This window comes from Lygodium microphyllum, chromosome 4, assembly GCF_053477565.2.
Source record: "Lygodium microphyllum isolate KBCC chromosome 4, Lygodium_microphyllum_v1.1.10, whole genome shotgun sequence".
NCBI lineage: Eukaryota > Viridiplantae > Streptophyta > Polypodiopsida > Schizaeales > Lygodiaceae > Lygodium > Lygodium microphyllum.
In genome coordinates this window covers 64,463,680-64,480,838 of record NC_141138.1, presented here as the reverse complement: position 1 = coordinate 64,480,838, position 17,159 = coordinate 64,463,680, and the positions used below count along the sequence as shown (strand labels likewise).

Genomic DNA, 17,159 nt, shown 5'->3' with positions numbered 1-17,159 from the left:
ATGAGTTTGCAGAAGCTTTGGTTGGACGTGCTATCTATTCACTCGGTGATCTTTATTTTGGTTATGACTAGTTCCAGTTTGCCCTTGAGAGTAGAGATTTGACTACGATGAAGAAACCTTTAGGCCTTGCTTACCATGCCTTTCATTAATGATTTTGCTATAAAGGGATGTTTGGAGAAAGAGAAGGACAAGACTTTAGATGATCATGGATGCAGATTCTTTGTGACCACACATATCAGAGATGTTGAGAAGTGAATTTGACCTTGTTAGGGTTGAAGTTCATTTTTGGTGCCAGGGAGGTTTTGAGTGTTGGGTATATATGTGGATATTATGGTAGGAAGCCTTCTCTTGCGAAGGTTGATGCCACAGAGAAGATTGCTAAAACTTGCTCTTCTACTTTGGAGATTTGCAAGTTTCTTGGAGCTTTTGTGTTTAAACTTATTTGGATTTCTCATTTTGCTCATATTGCAGATGATCTCTACTAGCTCTTGAGGAAAGGGCACCATTTATCTTGGGAGTTGAGGCATACTAAAGTTATGCAAAAGTTGAAGATATTATTGAGATATGCTCCAACTCTTTAGAAAGCAGATTAGGAGCGCTGGAGACCTATTTTTCTTACTATTGATACTAGTCCTATCGGCATTGGATGGGGGCTATTGGCCAAGATGATGCAGATGGGAATAGGTATGTTGTTCTGCTTGGGGGGAAAGTCCTAAACAAGCAACATCGTAGGTATCCATGGCTCTCAAAAGAATGAAAAAGAGTACTTCATTGGTGCTTCTATGGTGGTTGAGACTGATTGTTTTCCTCTTCTAGATATGATCACGAGTTGTTCTACTCCATATATTGTCATGCTTAGGTGGATTGGGTACATAAAATCCATGAATCATGAGTTTAGGCACATAGCAGGTAAAGACAACCCAGTAGCCGATATGCTTTCACAAGCAAGGTATGATGATATGGATTTTTCTTGCAATGATGATGTTGATGATGGGGCTGATCTTTTAGCCATGCATTCTGATCATATTTGTCATGTGTCTACTTTGGAAAGCTTTGATGAGCCTTTGTATACATGAGAGTATTTACAGATTGGTCATTATTTGAGTACCATATCTAGACAGGATGGGTGGATTGATGCAAACTTCAAGAAGATCAAGAGAAAAGATTATGGTTTCTTCTTGTGAAGTGGACTATTTTGGAAGCATCCACGAAAGCAGGGAGGATAGCCATTGAGAGCTTCTCACGTGCAGATCATGAAAGAATTTCATGAAAGTCTTTGGGTTGGACATCAAGTTGTTTGGGCTACCTATGAGAATATTAAAGAGCACTATTGGTGGAGAGGCATGTACAAAGATATCTCACAGTTTGTTGAGACATGCACTATTTGTTAGTTGTTTTCTTCAATGAGACATAGAGATGAGCTTCATCCTACCTACCCGATATTCACTACAAGTAGGTTCTTGATTTGATTACTATGCCTGTTGCTTTATGGCAAATGTGTTACATTGTTTTGGCATAAGAAGACCTTACAAATCATACGGAAGGAAGAGCATTGAGGACGAAGTTTACTTCAGTGCTTTGTAAGTTTCTATTGGAGAATGTTATTTGTAGGTATGGATGCATTGGAAAAATTACTGTTGATAGAGGTGAGTTGGATTATGCTGATGAGGCTAGGGAGTTTTTCTCTTGCCTTGGCATTAAACTTGCTTTGACCTTCGCATATAATCCAGAAGGAAATAGAAAGAGCGAAAGAGGCCATCCACTAATTGCGAAGGCCTTGGCTAAAGCATGCGGTGGATGAATCAAAGAGTGGCCAAAGCATGCGGTGGATGAATCAAAGAGTAGCCTAGGTTGTTGCCTTATGCCTTATGGGCTGATTGCACTACTCATAGTGTGACTATAGGATATGCTAGCCGAGTTGATGTATGGGCAGAAGCCAATCATGTCTACAGAGACTTGCACACTTGCTTGGAGTGCTTTACCATGGCAGCAAGAAGAAATGACTAGAGAGGATCTTTTAGCTCTTTGTATTCATCAATTGGAGAGGAGATCTAAAGATATTGAGAGAGTAGTTCAAAACCTCAAAGAGACCGGACTTCACAACAAAGACCGATTTGATAGCAGACACAAATTGAGACCTAGAGGGATTGAGGAGGGAGATTGGGTGTTGGTCTATGAAGATAGTCTAGACAATCAGTATAGTGCTATCCACAAGGTTTTGAGACGATGGTTTGGGCCTTATTTGGTGTAGCATGTCCATGACAATGCTACGTATTCCTTGGTAGAGCTTGATGGCATAGCCTTGTGGATTCCGATTGCAAGAAAGAGAATCAAATTATTCAAGAGAAGAGATGATGCAGCCTATGCAGTTGAGGAGTTGGATGATGAGATTTATGATGGGACTTGAGCCACGAGATGATGTAGATGAAGATGTGGATATTGCAAATGCTATTACAAGAATATGAGGAGATCACATTGACCGTCGAGCTTGGTCATGATGAGGATGGGTAGTTGTGGCCCATCTGAAGGATGCGCAGATTTTGGAGAAGGCGGATCTCGTGATGCTACGTGTCCACCACTGCAAACACATAAGTCGGCATCATTAGGAATTTAATTTCCATTGTGTGTCTTTTTGTTTGCATTTTGCATGACGCACGAGCACATGCAGTTAGGCAAGGCACAATTTCTTTAGTGCATTCACAAAATTTTTGTGTGGAAACATTGTTTGAATGATTGAATTACATGGTTTTAATTTGCAAATCGCATGAATGATTGGGCATGAAATTCTCTTCCAAAGCATATTCTTGTTAGGGCACAATGCATGGAAAAAAAGGTTCATATGAAGGTTTCCATTTTGAAGACTCAAAGACTAAAGGAAAATGTCATAATGTTGATCCTTCACTTTGGACTTTCCCCGTGTGACTTGTAATTCGGATGTTGTCGGTGTAGATGATATGTCTCTTCATATGTGAAATTGGTTCAACATTTAGCAGCCTACAAAAGCTAAAAGGGCATATTGAGCACATACGAAGGCTTGCAAACTCTATGCTATTCATGACATGGGACTAAGTGGTCAAAAATAAAATTTAGCTGCTTCATGTGTTTCAATAACAAACACATCACATGGCATAGACTTCCAACCAACCTTCTTTAGTGGATGCTTTCCAAAAGTTTCGATATGAAGCAAATGTTTGTGCTCGTACTGAGGCAAATAGTGCAAGTGCTATGGATGGAAACAGAGATAGCCTGGTTGCTCTTTACAAGCCTCCATTTTCCCTATCTTTCAAGGCTCTTTTGAACATGCAAGAATAGAGGTGGCAAAACAAGCAAAATGGTTGCTTATAAACTTGCAGTCCACTAAGGAATTTTTAAGATACATTGTTTATGATGATACAGAGCATGGAATAAAAGTGTGCACATACTATAAACTATCAAAGATGTCGACAGTGATGATTTTGGATCCTATAACTGGCTAGCGGATGCGATCATGGGAAGGCATGATAGGGGCTGAATGCCTTTTGGAGGATCTTGTGCCATACAAGGATAAAGGACCTTTGGAGAAAAAGCAGATGAATATTAATCCATCTAAGTGACCAAGATTCAAATTACGTGTCATCAAGTATACCCAAATTCTCATGTAGAGGAGGAGGAGGAACTTCAATAGGCCTTGTTGCCTCCTTATAGGATACATGGGAGCAATCAATAGAACCTCAATCTATTGATGGAAGAAGTTAGACTCCTTTGAAAGATGTAGAAGTAGCTTCACAAGAGAATAACAGCATTCACAAATGTTGTTATTATCTACCTTTATTAGAGGAACATGGACAAGCAGATGCAATAGTCTGTAGGATGGCCATTTGCTTCCCATATGGTAAAGGAGGTCAAAGGAGGTTTATGCATCCTGATCCTATTTAGTTGCTATGGTCATTTTTCCACTCCTAGGTCAAGGAAGCTACTGATAAGAGATCTTTTCATCTCACACAACCGATCCCAACCCTCAAAGGTGGAGTACTCAGTTACGAGAGAAAAGGAAGTAGATGTGATGACAGGAAGGATAGCATGCATGATTGCTTGCAAGCAAAGTTGATGGCTTATGATTACGGTAGCCTAATAGGGGAGTCCGTTTGATGTAGATTGGCAACTGTTGAAGATGCGTAAAGGTGGCAAAAAGCATTCGATTAAAGCTAGCTTTAATTGTTCAAAGCTTAAAAGCTTTAAGATAAAATCGTTTTTGCTAAAAATGCTTGCTTTAAAACAAGCTTAAGTAAGAAAAAGCCTAAATAAGAAAAAACCTCTCAATGTGAGGTAGAAAAAACTATATAAGAGAAGGAGTATGAGGGGTTTGGGGACATACCCCTTGATCTCTCCAAGAAGACCATGAAGAGAGGTTCTTAATTCGAGCTTTAGTGCTCCTCGCTTCTATCAAACTTTGTCAACAAGTTCAAGAGGGGGGCCATCAAAACAAGGCAAGGGGTGTTCAGAGCTCCACTGACCCCCAGCGACCTAGGCGTGAGACACAACTTCTGTGCTTGGCCTTTTTACCACTTGACTTTCGGCCCGTGAATCGAATAGTGCTATCTTAGTGTAATCCATAGTGTGATCTTGGAGATGATTCACCTGTGAAAAATATCCTTCCTTAATTGATCCAATTAAGAATCATGCATAATCAAGGCAATTAGCCTAATATCATATTCTAGTGAAACATTCCTTTATTTCCTATGGCTACTTGTCATTACCGATCTTTGCCATGCTTTTACCATCCAACACAAGCACTTGGAATTTTTATCCAAATCACAAATGCAACAATCAGTTAATTGCAAAAAGCATTTAGGGTGTTGTTCAATCAACCAACAAAACTAATTGTATTTTTCCCAAACAATACAAGAATAGACAAGATAATAATTCCATTGCATATTCTCTCTCCCCCTTGGGATCAAAGAGCGATTTTATGCAAAATTTACTTAATAGTTGTATGCACAATTCTTAAAGTCATTCTTTTTATGATTATGCTATTCACAACCCCTGACCGATTTCTCTGTCAACGAAAAAGCCATACGCAACTAAGTGCAATTAACTTCCCTTGATACATACACTTTGCAACTCCATCTTTCGAATATGTGAGAAGAGGCCTATCCCCTTCCCATGACCTATTCTCGTAAATCATAGTATGGAGCCTAATGTATCTCATGCGAGAATCAAAGCAAGCACTTATCAATTTAGAGATAAATTACTTATTACCAAAACCGCAGTTTGATTGACAATGACGCCTTCGCCCGAAGCTTCATTGCTAGTTGTAGGATTGCTATCCGCACGCGACATTCTTCGCTTGGAGGCCATCGTCCGCAAGTAGACTCAAGAGATTAAGAAGGCGGAATAGATTTGAGATGGGAGAGTGTAAGAGAAGATGGCTAAGTCGAGGATCGGGATAGAGGGAATTGAGCTAACTCTCTCCCTTGCAGCCTCTCGGGGTAACTCCTCTCTCTCTCTCTCTCTCTCTCTCTCTCTCTCTCTCTCTCTCTCTCTCTCTCTCTCTCTCTCTCTCTCTCTCTCTCTCTCTCTCTCTCTCTCTCTCTCAAGCTCTCTCTCACAATCTTATGGAGGGGTATCCTTCTCTCTACCTCTCTCTTGCAGCCTCTTGGGGTCTCCTTATGCTTCCTTGTGCCTCCCCATGCCTCATATTTATAATGAATTAGAGAAGAGGGGATGAGGCTAAGAACAAGAGTTCTTGGTGGAGAGACTCTTGGAAAACTCAGTGATCTGATGCTTAACTCATAAATCTAATGGTTCCATTGGCTCCAAAAGGGAGGTAAAACCTCCAAGACACTTTGTTAGAAAGCTTTTAGATCAGTCCTTCTTTCTCTCCCTGTTTGAAGTGTTGTCTACTGCTTATAGATTGCGATCACGGCGCACGCAATTTCGCCAATCCCTCTCTTTTTTTTTCTTTTTATAAAATCTCAAAAACTAACTAAAACATCACTTGTCTTTTCTTTTAAATGGCATCCAGTTCAAGAAATCTCCATATCTTTTTAGGATAATATCTAAAATATCTAGAATATGCTAGTTTTACCCAACATCTAATATTTTTCAACCATCTATACATATTAACACTAGTGATTAATATGGCTCATAATTCTCGTTCATGTTGTAACTTCTGTGAAGGGTGGCTATGGTCCTTGTTAATCCGAGGAAAATATCAGATTTATGACTCTCAATTTTTTTAATAAAATATTTTTAATTAAATAAAAAATATTAGTTATTAATGTTAGTTAGTTTTTACCTTAGTTAGCCTTTAGTTAGTAATCTTAATACTTTATTAATTAACTAATTAACTTTCAAACTAACCAACTAACTTTTATTTGCATGGAAATATTACAATATTACTTAAATAGAAGATAGCCGTTTTGGTTTCTTGTATTGGTGTTGCTAGAAGAGAAGGGAAAAAGCATTGTGGTTGACTAAAATTTCACTTAAAGAAGATTTTCAAGCTATCATTATTAGCTGGAAAAGATGCATCATAGTTGAATGGCTTAAGGATAAGAGCCTCTAGAACCTATAGCTGCTTGAAGAGAATGGCCTATTCTTCCAACCCTTTTCCACCTTGCTTTATTAGGGCATTGATATGGTACAAAGAAGGAAATATGTGAGTGACCTAGGGTGATAGTTGAACAAAAGGGCTAGGGGATTAGGGATAGAGCTAGGTGACCAAGGCCATTGAGCGTGCCTAATTTGAGGACCCTAGGTGCAATGTAGTGATTATGAGTGCATTCTTATTTTGATTTTTTTAAATAATACAATCAATGCTATACAATTAGGCATTCAGTCTTACAAAAGGAATAGTAGATTCTTAAGGGCATGGGAGGCTAATAATGATTCCTTGTTGAGAGAGTAGATTTTTTCAATCTTTAAACCTTGATTTGAAACTGTGAAAAACATGTTGTTGACTACGAAGAATTGAAATTTTGAGAGATAGTTGAAATTCATTGCTCTTCATGCTAAAGTGGTAGAGAGCTTGAGATAGTGAGTGTGATTTTTTAAATGAAATCATCTCTTTAGTATCAACTTGTTTCTTGCGTTCCCTTGAAGTTTGTTGACAATCCTATGTGTTCGAGTCTTTAGCCTTATGTCCTTTAGGTTTTCCATAGCTTGTTGACCTACTGCTTCTTTTTCTTATTGATTTAATAATATCATTTTCCACCTATTTATTTGCATTCACTTGATAAACATTGAAAACACATGTAGTTGAGTTCAACAAGGACTTAACATTTTTTAAAATTTGTCGTTTAACATCACTTACTAGTTCATGTTGTTAATAGTTGGTTGCATTGTGAGAGCTAGATTTTGAAGCCAAAATAGAGCCAAAAATATGCCCAAATGTTATCAATTTGAGGCAAAAATAGAAGGTCACTAGAAGCAACAAATGCGGACTTGGCCATTTTAAGCAGCCATGGAAGATGGGCTTTCAAATCGCTTTTGGAAACGGACCTTGCAATGGTTGTGTATTTTTATAAAAAAATTTGAGTAGTGAAATCAATGATGGCAAGTGCCAGGTGGTGTGAAACTTTGAGATAGATATGAAAAAGTTTTTTAACCTCAATTCGGAGGTCGACAGGAAAATGGGGAGTGCTTGATTATTAAAAGAGGGTCAAAAAAGGTTAAAAGAGGCTTAAGAAGGGGAAGGGGCATGACCTTTGGTGCCTTCCTCTTCCCAAATTCTCACACAACAAAGTGGGGGAGGCTGCATTAAAGAAAAAAAGAACAAGGCCCGTAGCTCAACAAGATGATTTGGTGGAGAAGGGGGGCCTTGGAGCCTCGATGCAACCTATGCATCTAGTTACATCATGAGACTCCTCTATTTTCTCGCTTCCCATTGCCACTCTCATCTCCAGCAATGGCAGATTGATCAAGGAGATACCAAATCATTTTTTCTCTCTCTTCCCTCTCTCTCTCCTCCCTATAGGTAGTTCACACGACAATTCTTGAGAGGAAATTGGGATGGAGATTGGTGGTCCGCTAGCTCGAAATGGATTGATGTGGGACCATGATGACACTGAGTAATGATGACAAGCACTACTTGGAGACCAATGGAGGGTTCGATCATAGTCCTTATATTTAATTCTTGAGACTCAAAACATGCAAAATGGTGGTAATTCTTTTTATCAATTAAAATTGAATATTTTTGTCATTTCATGGTATAAAATATGTTCATGTCTGATAAAAATTGGTTTAAAGCTTGATTGTGATATGTTTGAGGGCTGCAAATGATAAAATGTAGAGCCCACGTCCATGGTTATAAGTTATTAATTTTTTTTAAAAAATCCAAAACATATGTTTTATGTGAACAAATTATGGTTTTTTTGGTTTCGATTGATCACACGATGTTCATATGGAATGGTATTAAATGCGATAATTGAACGCACTCCAAATATTTTCTTAAATCAAAATAAACAAAAAATATAACATTTTACATAGAGATAATAAATAAAAATACTAAAAATGAAGTTTTGGGTAGAGAAAAATAGAAAAAAATTAGTTTAAGAGTAGAAAATTTTACTAAAATTTAGAGAAAGATTCATGAGTGTATAATGGATGTAGAGCATGTTGTTTGCCTCAATCTACACCCATTTTGTGTTAAAGTGGTCATTTAGAGGGTGTTTTTATGGGAAAAATATCATGAAACATAGGAAACACCGTACATAATAAATAAACACATAAAGAGGTGAAAATAGCAAGAATTTTATATAGAAATATACATGTTTGTGCATTGAACTGAGCATATAGGATTCATGTGATAAGTTAAAGGGACAATAGCATGGATTAGTTCAACGCTATTCTTTAGTAGCGCAGCACTTCATTAAAAAGAAGATCATTGAAAGATTGTTTTTCACATGAAACTTGGTTGGTTTATCATTAAATTGTTTGAGCACTATATGGCATTGCACATTGTACATTACATGTACATTTATGATGACACCAAGAGAAGCATAAAAACAAGGCACACAAATATCCATGCATATATCATAATTTTATCTTTTGTAAAGGGAATAATATTTACATTGCAAAAAGCACTAAAATACACCTTACATGGGGGCCACATCCAAATCCATCATTAATAAATGGTATACAAAAAAGTGTATGTGAATGCATCTGCAAAAGGTTAGAAAGAATTGAAATGTAAAGGCTAAAGCCTTACGAATACAAATGTATCAAAAAATTCAAAGAAATAATAAAAATATGAAGGGTTGTGTGTCTTTTGGAGAAAAGGTGGGGTGGAGTGCACAGATGATTATGTGCCTCTTTCTCTCCTTTCTTCCAAGACTCACACATTCTCCTTTTGGATGGTGCCAAAAGTTCTCTCTTCTCTCTCCTTTGTGCAAAAATTCTCCTCTCTTTCTCTTTTTCCTTTTCCTTTTCACTTGTACAACTAAAGTTATGAAGGATGAAGATGAAGATGAAGATTTTGTTCATGATTAAGAGAGAGATTTATGGTTTCTTTTCACTTTTGAGATTAATAGTAAAGTCATACACATAGATTTTGTGTGCTTTGTCCTCAATTTTGTGGTTGTTTTTGTTCATGGGAGGATTGCTATCATTTTGGTGTGCAGCTAGGGAAAGAAACCGATCTCAACAAACTATAACCTAAGGGAGATTATATGGTGACAAGAAGAAATAGAAGAACAAACAATAGAAGGAGAAAGACAATAATGAAGAAGAAGCATCTACCACATCAAGGATTGACAACATGTGATGAAGCAAAATCGATTAAGGTACAACAACAATACCACAAAAGCATGGCTGCACGATTGTCTATTGTAGCATTTAACCAGGAAAAAAACAAAATCGAAGATAAAGGGGATGAGGAGGAGGTGAAAGAAGGCACACGAGAATGGCCAAATCTGAAATGACAACCTCATCTCCATCAACTATCCCTAGCAATTCTTGTGTCTTCCTCCACAACCTTGTTCCCAACTTCTTGGTCATCAAGACCACATGCCCTTCCAAATCGATCTTGAGAAATGGAAAGAGGTAGCATGAAGGAAAGAGGGAGTGATTGTGAGATAGAAAGAGGGAGGGAGAGTCGTGTAATGCTCAATCAATGGACCTCCATTGAAGCCACACGTTCAATTCGTACAGCATGTGTTGCATCAACGCATCTTTCTTGTGCATGTGATGAGCCCTAAACCCTAGCACAGGGTCTCCACTCTCTCAAAAAAGATGTGGCTACATTGAATCCTCCCTGCAATAATTCCCCTTGCCTACAATATCTCCATCGTGTTGATAATATTGCTGCCCATGATGATTATGATGGTGTTTATTGCCTATGTGGATCCCATCCTTGCACCCAAACTCAAACACTGTCACATGTCCTTAAATCTCCTCGACAAGGAGATTCCCTTCAACTATTATTGCATGCCTAATTGGGATAGGCCCCCATTGAGTTTCAGTTCAATGAGAGTGCTTAGTACAATCTTAAGGTGATCAGGAGCAAATTGGCAAGACAGACATGGGCACCCTCTATGGTGTTGGAAGAGATCTAGTCTTCTATACACATCATGCTAAATCGACTGACTGTGGGAAGTTTGGAATAGCTTCCTAGGTAACACAAACATTGATTATCCTGATTACCTTGATTCTGAATTTGTCTTCTACAATGAGAATGCAAAGCTTGTGAAAGTAAAGGTAAAATATTCCTTCGATATGTATAAGTTTGGATACACCTATACAGAAGTAGAGAACTTGTGGGTGAATTGGAATCTATTGAGGATGAGTGATGGTGTGGCTAATATGTTAGACAGAGTGGCAAGACTATGCATCGTTAGAGAAGAACTGAGTGAGGCATGCTCCATTGAAGTGAGCAAGGAAAAATCCAATGCTTTGGTGGGGGAGGGCTGCTTAGAAGAAGAAGAAGAAGAAGAAGCAAAAGAAGAAGAAAATGATGGTAGTAGGAGAGTTCTTCCCCTCCTTCTTCTTCATCATTGTCTAGAATTTTCTCTTCTCCTCCATCAGCAACACTACCTCCTTTCTCTCCATGGTGGCCTCCTTTTTACTCCTTCCACACACTACAAGTCTAGGATAAAAGATACGAAGGAGATGAAATTGCATCAAAAGGCGAGAAAAATCTGTGTGCAAAGTGCACTTCTTGAATTCCTCATGAACAGCCTTTATATCTAAGCCTATTCCATCCACAATTAGAAGAAGCAATGACCCAATAAGGTTAACCTGTTGTTGATGGGAAGGGTATCAACATTAATGGATAGTTTGGGAAAATGTTGAAAGAAAAAAAACACAATATTGATGCAGCACTTTCAAGAGGCTGCTACACGACCACAAGTAACACGACATCTTTCCCTTCCTCTCCCCATACAATCACTTAACAAGTGTAATCGACAAGAAGTAGGTCAAGAATTGAAAAAAGAAGGTGAAGAAAGCATAGCAATAGGGTCTTTATTCCCCCATTTTGTGCCTCTCCATCATCCACACCTCTTCGCCAACACTCGCAAGTTCTTTCCTTAGTCTTGTGGACTAAATCCAACAACAACAAGTGCAAAAGAGAGACTGGAAGCTCTAATAGAAGAGGAGGAGTGGCAAGAAGTTCAAGGAACAATTGCAAAAGGAGATAAATACCAATTCATAGAGCCACCCAATAAAGACCGACATGGTAGTGAAGTCCAGCAAGAGGCCTACCAAGGAGAGGGCTAACAAGAATAAGCATGCTTTCTGATTGCTTTGCCATGGCGGTTCCCCTGCATACCAAGCATCATGACTTATTCTTCCTTCCTTTGCCCAATACCTCATCCCATTCCCTAACCCTACATTTTAAATAAAAGTTCTAATATACCTATTCAATACACTAAACCACCCTTTCTCAAAGGGAAGAAAACTTTGTTCGTATGACCTTCCCTTCCCCTATCTTATCCTCTAACATGTGCCTCCTCTATCCCCATTCTCATTTTCTATACCAATTCAATTACCCCAACCCCCATTTTCCACCTGACTACACCCATCTCATCTCACATGAGAAAAGACAATGCAAAAAAATATCATGAAAAGAATCTCATGAAAAGGGCTTATTTCACATTGTGCTTTTAATCCCCACTAGAGAACAAATGAGAATTGTGATTTCATTGATAGTTTCCCTTAGCCTTCAAAAGATGAGACAAAGGTCTAATTCAATAGGATATAAGAAGACCCATTTGAAATCAATCGTCTTTTTCTTCCATCATCCTTGTGTTACATGATGAAGGGCATCATCATTCTTTCTCCATTAGATGGAGATGTTAACCTTGTGATGCCTTGTGAAAGATAGAACCCAATCTTTTGAAGACAATACAAGTTTTCAGTGTGGGAGTGTGACATAAGTAGGAGTTCCCTTACTATGGTGGTCATGGTTTTGGAGTCCCATACCCTACCATGGCTAGGCCTTGTGATCGAAATTGTTTTACTAACAATTTTGGCAGTTGTTTGTGTTAGACAATGGTTATTCTTTGACAAGGTTCTTGAGGATGCTTCATGTTTCAGTGTGGGAGGAAATGATGACACCAAAAGAAGCATGAAAACAAGGCACAAAAATATACATGCATATATCATAATTTTATCTTTTGTAAAGGAAATAATATTTACATTGTTGCAAAAAGCACTAAATTACACCTTTCATGGGGGGCCACATCCAAATCCATCATTAATAAATGGTATACAAAAAAGTGTATGTGCATGCATTTGCAAAAGTTTAGAAAGAATTGAAATGTAAAGGCTAAAGCCTTACGAATACAAATGTATCAGAAAATTCAAAGAAATAATAAAATTATGAAGGGTTGTGTGTCTTTTGGGGAAAAGGTGGGGTGGAGTGCACAATACATTATGTGCCTCTTTCTCTCCTTTCTTCCAAGACTCACACATTCTCCTTTTGGATGATGCCGAATTTTCTCTCTCCTCTCTCCTTTGTGCAAGAGTTCTCCTCTCTTTCTCTTTTTCCTTTCCCTTTTCTCTTATACAACTAAAGTTATGGAGGATGAAGATAAAGATTATGATTTTGTTCATGATTAAGAGAGAGATTTGTAGTTTCTTTTAGTTTTGGGATTAATGGCAGAGCCATACACATTGATTTTGTGTGTGTTGTCCTCGATTTTGTGGTTGTTTCTGTTCGTGGGAGGGTTGCTATCAATTTAAATATGGTGCTAAGAGAAAATCTATCGGATGCATGGCACTTGATTACTAAAACTATTGACAAATGATGAGTGTGAGGATCCCTGAGCTATAAGATAGTACAATTTTCTTTGGGACTTCATATGTGAGGAAACAAAAACTATCTCTTGGCATGATTTATCAAAAAAGTGGAAAATGTTACAATTGTATTTTATGTTTAGATGGCACATCCCGAGGCCAATCCTCAAGGTGTAGGAGAATCGTAGCAACCACATCAATCCATTGGGGGGTGCTTTGTATGTGTGTGAAATGAGGTATTGATCACCTACAAGTGTTGTTGAGATTCAAGCTCATGATCATTGTCACCGATCTATCTTGATAACTATAGTCTTAGCTGTCATCATCTACCATGTGCATTGTAATAAGTGAGTCAGAGACTCAACCATAGTTAGTGACATAGTCAGTCAGTGACCTAGACTTTTTTGTAGTGTGTGACTAGACTTTAGTCTATGGGGTTATGAATAATAAAAGGCGAAGAACATGAAAGTACTCTACTCTTTGTGTGTAGGTTTCTCTTAATGTTTGTGTCTTTCTCTCTCCCCCTAAAACTTTGACATGGAATCAGAGCTATGAAGCAAATGAAACCTTGAGCTAGCAAGATTAGCATTAGAGTCACAAAAGTTAGAGCTTGAAGAGGAGAACACTGAAGTGGATTTGTAAAAAAAGGAAGCCATAGTTGACAGTTGAAAATGTATGCATTTGCAATGTGGCTTGCTAAGGCCTATTGAGGCATTCTAGTGGACCTATTGACATGTATTGGAGCCTTTGAATGAGCCTATAGTGACCAGCATTGACATCAGTTGAAAAGTGTGACACTCTCAGACTTGCACATGTTGTTTGCCTACAACTATTAGGAGTTTCTAGCCATCAAATGATTGGCATTGGCGTACTTAAACATCAATGGATGTTTGACAAGAGCACATTATCAATAGGATATATGTGAGCACCTTGAGAGTGAAAGAAGGTGCATTTTTTGAATGTATATGATAGGGAGGGTGCTGTCATAAACTCTATGATAGCTTGTATTTGATCAGTTGAACTCAATGAAGCTTGAGTTGCTAGCCATTAATGCTTGGATGATGCCACATGATTGTGGGATGTTTTATGAAGTCTATGAACTATAAATGCTCAAGATCTATACAAATTTATTATTGGTTACAATAGAGTGTTGGCTAGTTACACTCAATGGAAAGGGTATGTGTCATCTCAGCTTGATGTATATGCAACCTATGATGCCTAGTTGGATAGGTATCAACTACCACATGGAGTGATAAATGCTTGAGATGTTTTGTGATTGTTTTAAGGTTTGAATACCCATATTTATATAAAATAATTCACTGCTAGTGAGAATTGTTTGAAATATGTCATGAAATTGGACAACACATGTTTAATGGTTGTTGTTGAAGCCTCTTGAAGCATTCGTTGGCACCTGTAGGTGCTTGAATGTTGATGCATACATGTCAGAAGGTTATGAACTGACATGAGCATTGGATGTTCAAATCTGGATAGTTTGTTACTAGTGGTTTTGCAGTGAGCTAGCTGTTTATAACTTGTGAGGAGTTTTTCAAACATTACTATTGCTCTTTTGAATCACTGTTTATACTCCTATGTATGTATAGTGAACCCTAGAGGTTATGGTGTATGTTTGGGATGTTTTGAGGCTAACTTAAGCTAAAAATACTTTAATTTATGTAGAGAATTTATTGTTGGTTGCTCATAGACTATTGTTGTCATAAGTTTTGGAAAGATACCTACATCAACTATATGCTACAAATGCTATCTACTTGGCATGCTATTACATCTAGATGTTCTACTACATGATTGGGATGTATTTGACATGCATGCAACGTGAAACACACTGGTCAGTGCAGAGGTTTACTATTAGAGGTTCTTGGACTAAAAATGTCATACATAATTGAGTGATTTGCAGACAGTCAGGTACTTACAAGTTGTATAGGCACTGAATACTATAGCTACAGATATGGAAAATGCTCAAGGCACTGCCAATATCACTCAAATTGAGAGAGAGAAGCTTGATAGTAAAAAAATTTCTTTGTGCAAGTCCAGGGTGAAAATTTTTTTGTTTGGTAGAGGCTACTGGGATTTGTGTACGAGGGCTAAAGCATAACCTGAACTGCCTAAATGGAATCCGACTCAAGATCAACAGAGAGCTCATCAACAATTATTGGAAAGAGCAAGCAAAGTGTTACACTAGTTCTCTTTATGCATTTATGATGAGATGGCAATGCAAATTACAAGGTGTCAGTCCCCAAAACATGGTTGGGATATTCTCATGAAGAATCATGGTAATGTTACTCATGTAAGGAAGATACAGCTCTGAAGCAGCACTTTAATAATATATCTAGAAATGGCAGGAGCATTCAAGCTTATACAACAAAGATAAAAACCATAGCAGATCAGCTTGCTACTATTGGTTCAAAGTCTCAAAGGATGACATGATTGCAATTACATTGAATGGATTAAGCAAGGAATACAAAACATTTAATACTTTGATTTTTGTGAGAGAAAATCCCCTTGATTAGGATTAATTACTTGCATTGCTACTACATGAGGAAGTCAAGCTTGGCGTGAATACAAGTTTGAGTACCTCTCAAAGAGCAGAGATACCATCTTTTACTCTAGTCAATGAGCTAGAGGTGGTAGAGCTTGTGGATCTTTTCGAGGTCATGGGGATAATCAAGACACATATGGACAACAACAACAATAGAATGGATGTCAAATCTCAAATGCGCAAGGACAACAAGAATCTGGAGCCTTTAGAGGTAGAGAGAGATCACCTAGAGACTAAGGTGGCTCTTGGCAATCGCATGAGTAGTCTAACATGGATAATGATTATCATTATTGTGGAAGATATGCACACATAGCAAAGGACTGTCATAAAAAGAAAACATATATGAAGGAAAAAGGCAAAGAACATGGAAATTATGCATCTTCCAACGATACATGAGATGATCACAGATAGGTTGTTTGCTATGCAACATGTTTCTAAGAATACATCTAAGCAAGGCAAGGATGACAAGTGGTATATAGACTCGGGAGCATCTAATCATATGACTCCGCATGGTGAGTGGTTTGATGAGTTGACAATAGATTTTGATGGACATGTATGCATTGCTGATGACACACAACATGATATTAAGGATACACATGTGGTTCTGCTAATCATGCCTGGCAACAAAAAGAAGAGTCTATATGATGTACTACATGTGCCTTCTATTAATAAGAATTTATTGTTGATTGGACATATGGCAGAACAAAATCTACAAGTCAGATTCAACATAGATAGTTACTTTATTAAAGAATATGGAAATGGCTACAAAATGATTGCTAAAGGAAAGAGAGATGGTAGAATGCTCACTTTGGATGCATCCATCCCTCAATTGAAAGAAGCCATGTTTGCCCATGATAATGGAGTAGTTTGAGATGTAGAAATATGGCACAAACGCATTGGTCATGTTACTATTCAGAGGCTAAAAAATGTACAACAAAAGCATTTTGTACTTGGTTTTCCAAAGTTTTAAGTACGTTGATCTAGGACATGTCTATTCCACCAGTTAGTTTCTAAAACAAGCAAGGTTTTCATTTATACGGCATGTCTAGAACAGTTCTCAACCTTTGCAATTGATACATTCAGATGTATGGGGTCCTACCCATAATGCATCTTTTGGTGGTGCCAAGTATTATGTGTCATTTATGGATTATTTTAGCAGATATACATGGCTATATATCCTAAAGCACAAGGATGAGGTGCTTGACATATTCAAGGATTTTAAGATACATGTTGAAAATGAGTTTGGATGTTATATCTTATGTCTGAGATCTAATGGAGGTGAAGAATATATCTCTAGAGAGTTTGATAGGTGCTTGGAAAAATATGGAATAAAAAGGTAGCTCACATGCAATTACACACCACAACAGAATGGTGTAGCGGAGAGAAA

General features: G+C 37.8%; 1 pseudogene; it reads left to right on the top strand.

The window, feature by feature from the left end:
• Positions 1–3,123: 3,123 nt before the first annotated feature.
• LOC148037110 (plant UBX domain-containing protein 7 pseudogene) lies at positions 3,124–3,684 on the top strand (annotated as a pseudogene).
• Positions 3,685–17,159: the final 13,475 nt, after the last annotated feature.